Genomic DNA, 9,777 nt, shown 5'->3' with positions numbered 1-9,777 from the left:
AGATTTATAGCAACCAATTAAAAGGGGCCTAGTCAACTTGAACTGGCATAAGAACATCCCTGCCATGATTTGAATGTGTCCTCCAAAATTCATGTGTTAGAAAAATAATCTCCCTTGCAGTAGTGTTGGGAGGTGGGGCCTAATGGGAGATGATTAGGTCCATAAGGGTTCTACCTTCAAGAATGAATTAATGCCATTACAAAAACGTTTGTGGGATAGCTGTGGGGGTGTGCGCTGCTGAGATGCTGTGTTCTGTAGCCTGGGATCACATGGGAGGCCTAGGTTCAATTCCCAGTCCAATGTAAGGGCCAGGAATGGTGGGATGTCCCTGGATCCCAGTGAATTGGAGAGGCTGGGGTAGGAAAGTCTTGAACTCAAGGCTGGCCTGGACAATATAATGAGACCCCTTATTTACAAAAAAAGAAAGAAAGAAAGAAAGAAAGAAAGAAAGAAAGAAAGAAAGAAAGAAAGAAAGAAAGAAAGAAAGAAAGAAAGAAAGAAAGAGAAAAGAACTAGATGTGAGGGTGGTGACGCACATCTGTTGTCCCGGCTGGGAGACTGAAACAGGAGGATCATGACATGGTGAGATTCTGTCAAAAAAAAGTGTGTGTGGGGGAGAGCTTCATGGGCATGAATTCTCTCTCCTTCTTTTCTGCCATGTGAAGACACAGAATTCATCCCTCCCTTGCCCTTCTGCTTTCCACCATGTGAGAGTACAGTGAGAAGGCCCTGGCCAGATGCTGGCACCTTAATCTTAGACTTCCTAACCTCCAGAACTGTGAGAAATACATGTCTATTCTTTACACATTACCCAGTCTCAGGTATTGTGTTACAGCAACACAAATAGACTAAGATGTTCCCTTTGTTGAACCCAAACATGAAAAGTAGCCTAAGGGGACCAGAAGATGACATTATAGTTACATTGCTGGACTCCTATGTAGGTGATCACGGTTCAAGTCCCAGACGTGACAGCTTAAAACTCATGCCGAGCACATGTACGTGCATGCCCAAAATCCTGAAAGGAGAATGGAGAAGGGATTGTGGCGTGGCCATCACCCCTGATGGGTGATTTCTCGCTTTCAGTCTCTCTATCTCTCTCTGTCTCTCCAGTGAGTGCATGCACCCTATAGTGAATATCTCTCTTAAAAAGAAAAAGCAAAAGACAAGTAAATTGAAGTTAATCAGTCCTCTTTTTGTACTACACTGTTTCCTTGTTCCTGCTGTGCTGCCCTACAAAAGTAGTTCATTCTGCCAAGCCCAGAAGTGGAGCTTTTTTGAGACCAGCAGTTGGCACAATGGCTATGTCACTGGACTCCCATGTAGTCGACTGCGGTTCAAGTCCCAGACCCAGTGGCTTAAACTCACACTGGGCGCGTGTGCATGCGTGCCCAAGATCCTGAGAGGAGAATGGAGGAGAAGGAATTGTGGCGTGGTCAGCCCCCTGGGGGGTGATTTCTCACTTTCTGTCTCTCTGTCTCTTTCTGTCTTTCTGGCAAGCTCACGCGCCCTACAGCAAAAACCTCTCCAAAAAAAAAGAAGCGGAGTTCCTTCTATTTTGTACATAAAGTGCCACTCGATTCATGAATCACTAATGAAAGCCCATTAGATCTTTAAAACCCATCTGTTGAGGGGCCAGTGAGTGGCATGGTGGTTAAGGTGTTGGACTCCCACATGGCTGACCATGGCTCCAGTCCTGGACCTGGTGGCTTGCTTTCTCACTTTCCATCTCTCTGTCTCTCTCTGGTCAAATTTTTAAAAATACTAATGATGAATAAAAAATTAAATAAAAACTAATTCTTGAAAAAAAATCTGTTGAAATTGTGACACCTCTAAAAATAATATTTAACTTTATGTCATGAATTTTAGGCACTAGCCTAGACTTCAACCTATTTTTCCTATACCTTTCATTCCTGAACAATTTAGATACTAATTTAATTTTCATTTTTTGCCATAGGGTGGGCGCCACCACGCCCTTAATTTTCATTTTTTATTTGGCATGTTACTAGAATCCTTTTTAGAATGAGGTAAGTTTCATAATAAAATATTCTTACTTATACAGTAGTCTCCCCCTTATCTGTGGAGATACGTTCCAAAATCTCTAATGGATGCCTGAAGGTGTAGATCCAAACCATATATATATGTATATATATATATATGTATGTGTATATATATATATATAAAATGTTCTTTCCTATACATACATACATACCCATAATAATTTTTTTTAGAGGTTTTTGCTATAGGGTGCATGTGCTCGCCAGAGAGACAGAGAGACAGAAAGCGAGAAATCACCCCCTCCCCCAGGGGAGATGGCCACACCTCAATCCCTTCTCCTCCATTCTCCTCTCGGGATCTTGGGCACGCACGCACACGCGCCCAGCATGAGTTTTAAGCCGCCGGGTCCAGGACGCGAACCGCGGTCGACTACGTGGGAGTCCAGCAACATAGCCATTATGCTAACTGCTGGTCCCACCCATAATAAAATTTAACTGACAAATTAAAAATAGTAGATTAGTGACAATAACTAACAATAAAATATAACAATTATAACAATATACTGCAGTAAAACTTACATGAATGTGGCCTCTCTCTCTGTCTCTCTCAAAATATCTTACTGTGATGTACTCACCTATTTGCAGACTGGCTGATCACGGGTAGCTGAAATTGTGGGAAGTGGAACCATGGGCAAGTGGGGAGGGGAGGGCTACTATTTATGCAAGCCTGCTCAATGGCTTCTTCCTGAAATATTGTCTGTGCATCTCCAAGTCTCTGGCCCATCACCTTTGGGCATCTACCAAACAGCAATTATATAGAGTCATAGCTTTGCTACTGGGTCGTCAAAAAAGTTGGACGTATTTTTCTATGCAAAAGTATGTCATGATTTTCCCTATGACCCAGTAGAAATCTACTTATGGGAAATCCACTTATGTTACATTTTTGTTATAGGGTGTGTGCACTTGCCAGAGACAGAGACAGAGAGAGGGGAGATGGCTACACTGCAATCCCTTCTCCTTCATTCTCTTCTCAGGATTTTGGGCATGCAAGCATGCATACCTGGAGTGTTTTTCAAGACTATAGGTTCAGAACTTTAACAGCACAGTCAGCCATGTGGGATCCTGCTGCTTTAACCTCCACATCATCTGCTGGCCAAGATATTATTCAGTCTTCATGATCATTTTTAGTGCAGAATTCTGTTGTTTCCACAAATACCTTATATTCAAGAAAACCAAAGAGAACTCATTTCTGAAAGGATATTCATAAAATGACCTTAGAGATAACCTTGGGAATCTACATGATGAAAGATTTTTGTGTTTAATTTAATATTCATTTTTTTCAAATTTAACTTATTGTTACCAGCAGATGGCGTAATGGTTACATCACTGGATTTCCACATAGTTGACCATGGTTTGAGTCCCGGTCCTGGTGGCATAAAACTCACACAGGGTGCATGTGCGTGCATGAGCAAAATCCTGAGAGGAGAATGGGAGAGAAGGGACTGCAGTGTGGCCATCCCCCCAGGGGATGATTTCTTGCTTTCTGTCTCTGTCTCTCTCTGTACCTCTGATGAGCACATGCGCCCTATAGCAAAAATTTAAAAAAAAGAAAATTATTGATCGATTTGCATAAAGAGAGAGAAAGAGAAGAGACAGGGACCACCCCTGCAATAGTCTTGCTACACTGTGATGTTCCATCGGCCTTCCAGCCAGCCAGGATCATGAGTGCACCCGTGGGCACACCCAGCATGATTGGGTAGACCTGGGACCTGTATGCAGGCCTCCCATATGGCTCCTGTATCACACAACAGCACCCTACTGTCAGCACCACCATGGCTGGGCCATTTATAGTTTTTTGCTATAGGGTGTGTGTGCTTGCCTGAGAGAGACACAGAGAGATAGAAAATGAGAAATTACCTTCCAGGGAGGATGACCATGTCACAATCTCCTTTCATCCATTCTCCTCTTGGGATTTTGAGCACACACTTACACATGCCTGGTGTCCTTTTCAAGCCACTGAGTCCAGTATTGAACTGTAACGTTGGCCATGTGGAATTCAGCCACCTTAACCACCATGCCACCAGCTGGCCCAATGGCTGGGCCATTTTTAATGTTTATTTTAATGTCTGAAAAATGATAATGCTTTTCTGTATTTTCACCCAACTTGTTGGATCAAGTTGACCAGAGAGCCTCATGTTATCATTTTTTTTTACTAGAAATCTCCAAGCCTTATAGTTGAGGCTCTGCTAATTGTCGATGGCACATTCTACTTGCTTATTGTGGATAAAGGTGTAGCAGGAGAAAGATCTATTAGTTTAAGAGCTGGAGGTAGCACTGTTTATTGCTCACCAGCTAATCAATCCTGCATGGCTAACAGATGCATGATTTTGTTAGATAAGAGAGGCTTGGTTTCAGTCTCTTGTATTCCAGCCTATTGATTTTAAGCCCATTGCTCCTTTTTGTCAGAAACCTGCTTTCCCATATTGCTTTGCAGTTAAGAGCACCCATGTGACTCAGCTGGGCCAATAGCATTTAAGGAGAAGTCTGCCAGAGTGCTTCTGAAAAAAAGTTTCTCTTCTGGTAAGAAACAGAGATGAACAGAAGAGTTATGGCTCCCTGGAACTCTTCTTCCTTCCTTTGTACATTTCAAAGACATAGTATCTGGAGCTGAGGCTGCCGTTTTGCAGCAAGCTCAAAGATGATAAGCCAACAGGCAGTGGTGCAGGAACAGAAAGTAGGAAAACACTAGGTCCTTGATGACATTTTTACTTGTTGAACCAACCCTGAGCTCACCTATCTCAGAGCTGTCATTTTAATTTTATTTAAGTTTTTGCCACAGGGCATGTGCACTCACCCGAGAGAGACAGTGAGAGGGAAAGTGAGAAATCACCCCCGGGGGGATGGGCATGTCACAATCCCTTCTTCTCCTGGGATCTTTAGCATCTTGGGCATTCATGCACACGCATTTGGTGTGTGCCATCAGATCCAGGACTTGAATTGTGGTTGGCCATGTACGAGTCTAGCGCCTTAACCACCATACCATCTGCTGGCCCTGCTGTCAGACCTTTTATTAAGTAAACAATAAATGTTTCTATGGTTTTTAAAAAATTAACTAATTAATTTAAATTTGACCAGCAAGGGACGGGGATGGGGAGAAAAAAGTGTGAAAGTAAGTCGCCAGGTCCAGGACTTGAACCACAGTAGGTCATGTGTGAGTTCAGCATCCTTAACCACCATGCCACCTGCTGGCCCAAAATGTCTCTATGTTTTAAGATAGTAGTATTCAAAGTATTTTCCAGAAATCTCTGAGGAACCCTAGATCCTTAAAGGGTTCCCACAAGGACAAAAACCTTATTTAATTCCATTTGTTATTATTATTATTTTTAAAAATTTGACCAGAGAGAGACAGGGAAAGCAAGAAAGCAAGCCACCAGGTCTGGGACTTGAACTGCAGTTGGCCATGTGAGAATCCAGTGCCTTTAACTACCACACCACCTGCCAGTCCCAGAGTTTTCTAGAGGCTATGTGGTGTTTGATATCTCCTTACTCAGTAGGAGAAGCAGATAGAGAATCCAGCTGTTTTCTGTTAAGTCAGTGAGCTAGATTTGCACCGACATAAAATAATGTCATTCTTCTTACTAATTTTCTTGTTTTGGAAACTTTACTACATAAAAACGTGTTATTTCTGTTAACATGTAATGGGCTTACTGCTATTATTTATTTATTAAAAATTTTTTTTAGTACCATGGCTTCCTCCTTTTTTATTGGATGCTTTGTAGATGTCACACAGGTCTAAAAGTTACACTGTTAGATAATTATTTTAAAACTGACCAGGACTAAGGCCCTGGTCCAGAGCTCCAAACCAGAAACAAAAACGAACAGGGGTCATGGGCTGGGGATGGTATTCCTCCAACATCACCAAAACCCAGAACACATGTAACCGGAAGGAGGACAGGAAACAGACAGGTACTGTCCAACTTTAGATAAGATAACAGAGTGCAGCTAAGGCAGGTTGAGGGGTGGGGAGAGGCCAGGGGAGCAGTATTGCAGCAATGCAGAAGTGTAGCTCCAGGTTCTTATGCTGCATGACTGGTCAGGGTAGCAGCTGTTAGTTCTCAGATGGAGCTCCTGACTCCAGCCTGGGCAGAGGGCTCACATGTTGTGGGTCCTCTTGGTGATCTGGGGTTTCTCATCTACCAGCTTGGACTGGAGGTGCTCCTTACAGGCCAGGATGTCTCCAGGTCACTTAGTGATTGTCTGCTTCTCACAGACCCAAATTTCCTGTACAACCTGCTGAATGAGTCTGAAGTCATGGCTGACTAGCATCCTACCGCCCTCAAACTCACTGATGGCATCTGCCAGTGCACTGATGGTCTCAATACCCAGGAGATTGGTGGGCTCATCCAGGAAGAGCATGTGGAGGTTTTGCCAGGCCAGCCAGGCCAGACACTCGGCACATCTAGCTATCTGACAGGTTCCAGATTGGGCTCACCTGCTGTTTTCCAGAGAGACCATATCACCCAATGATCTTCCTTGTTTCTTCCTTCTCCTTGATCTCTGGGTAGCACTTCATCATGGACTCCAAAGATGAGAGGTCTAAGTCCAGCTGTTCTTGCAAATGCTGATGGTAATGCCCAATCTTGATGTGAGGGTGTTTTCAGATCATTCCATCTGTGAGGAGTAGCTCTCTAGTAAGCAGCTTCTTGTCAAGAGGGTTGACTTCCCTGCTCTGTTGGGCCCTACCAGAGCCATTCACGTGTCAAGGTCAATACCAAACTCTACGTCATTAGAGATGCAAGGCCCATCCTTTGTATACTTGAAGCTCACATTTTGCACCATAATGACAGGTGGAGGGGTCTTGCCACATGGTGGGAAATAAAACGAGAGTGTCTTGTCGCTCACGACCCTTCCCCCCCTCCCAAGAGATTTTTGCTATAGGACACATGTGCTCACTGGAAGGACAGAGAGAGACAGAGACAGAAAGCAAGAATTCACCACCATCCCCCATGGGGGATAGCCATGCGCAATCCCTTCTTCTCTATTCTCCTCTCAGGATCCTGAGCATGCACACACATGCGCCCTGTGTGAGTTCTCTGTCAGTCCTGATGCCATCATTTTCTGTAGGGTCTTCTTCTTGCCCTGGGACTGCCTGGCCAGCTTGGTGCTGCCATGCTCGACCCTAGCAATGTAGTTCTCCATGTGTGCGATATGGTCCTGCTCCCAGTGAAACCTCTTCATCTGGCTTTCCTCCAGCTCTAGGCATGTCTTCATGTACTGATCATAGTTATCCGTATAATACTTAAGTTTCTTGTTGTGCATATAAATGATGTTGGTACAGACACCATTTGGAAAATCCTGGGAATGGAAGACAAGGACCAGGATGTGCTTCAGAGTTTTTAGTTCTTCCAACCACACACGGGCATCTAGGTCCAGGTGGTTGGTGGGCTCATCCAGAAACAGCACTGAGGCAGGAGAAAGCTAGCAAATGGAGGCAGCGAAGGGGACCGGAGCATCTTCCCATGTGGCTACATAGAAAAACCTGATCAGGGCAGGAAATTCGCTTCTCAAGGAAATGTAAGCAGATTAGTGGGGGATGTCTAGCTGATTAAGCAACATTTGGCTGCTTTCTTCTTGGCCAGGTTGGAGGGCATGGTGAAGAGCCACTGGTAGTTTACTATTCTTTCAGGGAGCTGGGCCTCACCGCTCAGTCTCTGTCTTACTACTATTATTATTATTTTTAAAGTCTTTATTGATAAATGAGTTCTTTTAAAAACATTTATTTAATTGCATTTGTTATTATTTTTTCATTTGACCAGAGAGAGACAGAGAAAACGAAAGTGAGAAAGCAAGCTGCCATGTTTGGGACTTGAACCGCAGTTGACCATGTGGGAATCCAGCACTTCTAACCACCACACCACCTGCCAACCCCTCACTACAATTATTTTTAAGTGCATTAATAAATGTGCATTTAAAATTTTGGTTTGACTTCTTTGGAGTCCTCAATGATTTTTAAGAGTATAAAAGAGTCATGAGACCAAAAAAGCTTTAGGGTGGCTGATTTTTCTAGAGATTTTTGCTATAGGGTGCGTGCGTTTGCTGGAGAGACAGAGAGAGATAGAGACAGAAAGTGAGAAATCACTCCCCAGGGAGGATGGCCATGCCACAATCCCTTCTCTTCCATTCTCCTCTTGGGATTTCAGGCACGCATGCACACATGCCTGGCATGAGTTTTAAGCCATTGGGTCTGGGACTTGAACCTCAGTCAACTATGTGGGAGTCCAGCAATGTAACTTTTATGCCATCTGCTGGTCCCTAGGGATGATGGCTGATTTAAGCCATTATTACTTGGGACTTTCTGTTCATTGCTGCCCAAAGGACTCCTGAATGACACAACTGAATTCTTATTGGGGAGAACTATCTTAGTCAGTAAAGCAAACTGATGGGCTACCATGGTCATAGAAAGATAGCAGGGTCGGGACCAGCAGTTAGCATAATGGCTATGTCGTTGAACTCCCATGTCGACCATGGTTCGCGTCCTGGACCCGGTGGCTTGAACTCACGCCGGGCATGCATACGTGTGTACTCAAAATCCCAAGAGGAGACTGGAGGAGAAGGGATGGGATTGTGGCATGGCCATCTCCCCTGGGGGGTGATTTCTCACTTTCTGTCTCTCTGTCTCTGACGAGCGCACGCACCCTGTAGCAAAAACCTCTCCAAAAAAAGAAAAAGAAAAAGAAAGAAAAAGAAAGATAGCAGGGCTGGGAGGACCTGGGGATGAGGAACAGGGAGAGTAAAACTGCTCAGCACAGGAAAGGGATGAAAAATTAGGGCATCTTGGGGCCAACAGGTGGCGCAGTGGTTACGGTGCCAGACGCCCACATGGCCAGCAATGGTTCGAGTCCTGGACCCTGCGGCTTCAAACTCATGCTGGGCGCATGTGAGCATGTGCCCAAAATCCTGAGAGGAGAATGAAGAAGAAGGGAGTGCTGTATGATCATCCTCCCTGGGGGGTGATCTCTCACTTTCTTTCTCTCTGTCTCTTTCCGTATCTCCAGTGAGCACATGTGCCCAATGGCAAAAATCTCTCTTAAAAACAAAACATTAGGACATCTGGGGACCAGCAGTTAGCGTAGTGGCTATGTTGCCGGACTCCCACGTAGTCGAATGGGGTTCGCGTCCTGGACCCAGTGGCTTCAAACCACACCGGGTCTGTGTGCGTGCGTGCCCAAGATCCCGAGAGGAGAATGGAGGAGAAGGGATTGCGGTGTGGCCATCCCCCCGGGGAGTGATTTCTCACTTTCTGTCTTTTTCTGTCTGGCGAGCGCATGTGCCATGTAGCAAAAATCTCTAAAACAAAACAAAACAAAACAAAATAAAAAAACATTAGGGCATCTGGTGTGGGGGAGCTAGAGGGAGAAGCAAAGGAAGTGAAGAAGAGGAAGATGTCCCCGCCAAGTGTGTGGAGGTAGAGCTGAGTGAAAGAGACGCCCAGCAAAAGGTTCCTGGTCGGCAATGGAGGGGCCAGGGGGAGGATGGTTGCTGGCTGTATACTCTTCTGTTTGAACCTCTCCCCCCATTGCTGCCTCCAGATCCTTTAGTAAAAGTCTGCCGTGCACCCACACAAATATTGGTGAGCGGTATTTGGGGGAAATTGAGGAAAGGGAGCTTTATTACATGTCAGGGTTCCAATGGAGTGAAGAGAAAGCAAGAGGTAAGATGTGGGTGACGCAGCTCTGAGCAAGCCGGAAATCAGAACCGGAAGTCAGGAAGGTTCTCCTGCCCT

The 9,777-nt window shown here is 44.9% G+C and overlaps 1 pseudogene; it reads right to left on the bottom strand.

Moving 5' to 3' along the window:
• Positions 1-6,146: 6,146 nt before the first annotated feature.
• The window catches only part of LOC102497238 (ATP-binding cassette sub-family F member 2 pseudogene), a 4,029-nt pseudogene continuing 398 nt past the window's right edge, over positions 6,147-9,777 (bottom strand).

Source organism: Tupaia chinensis, unplaced genomic scaffold (genome assembly GCF_000334495.1).
Source record: "Tupaia chinensis unplaced genomic scaffold, TupChi_1.0 Scaffold000248_1, whole genome shotgun sequence".
NCBI classification, from domain to species: Eukaryota; Metazoa; Chordata; class Mammalia; order Scandentia; family Tupaiidae; genus Tupaia; species Tupaia belangeri.
The sequence above is the reverse complement of the archived record's forward strand: the minus strand, read 5'-3'. Positions and strand labels throughout refer to the sequence as shown.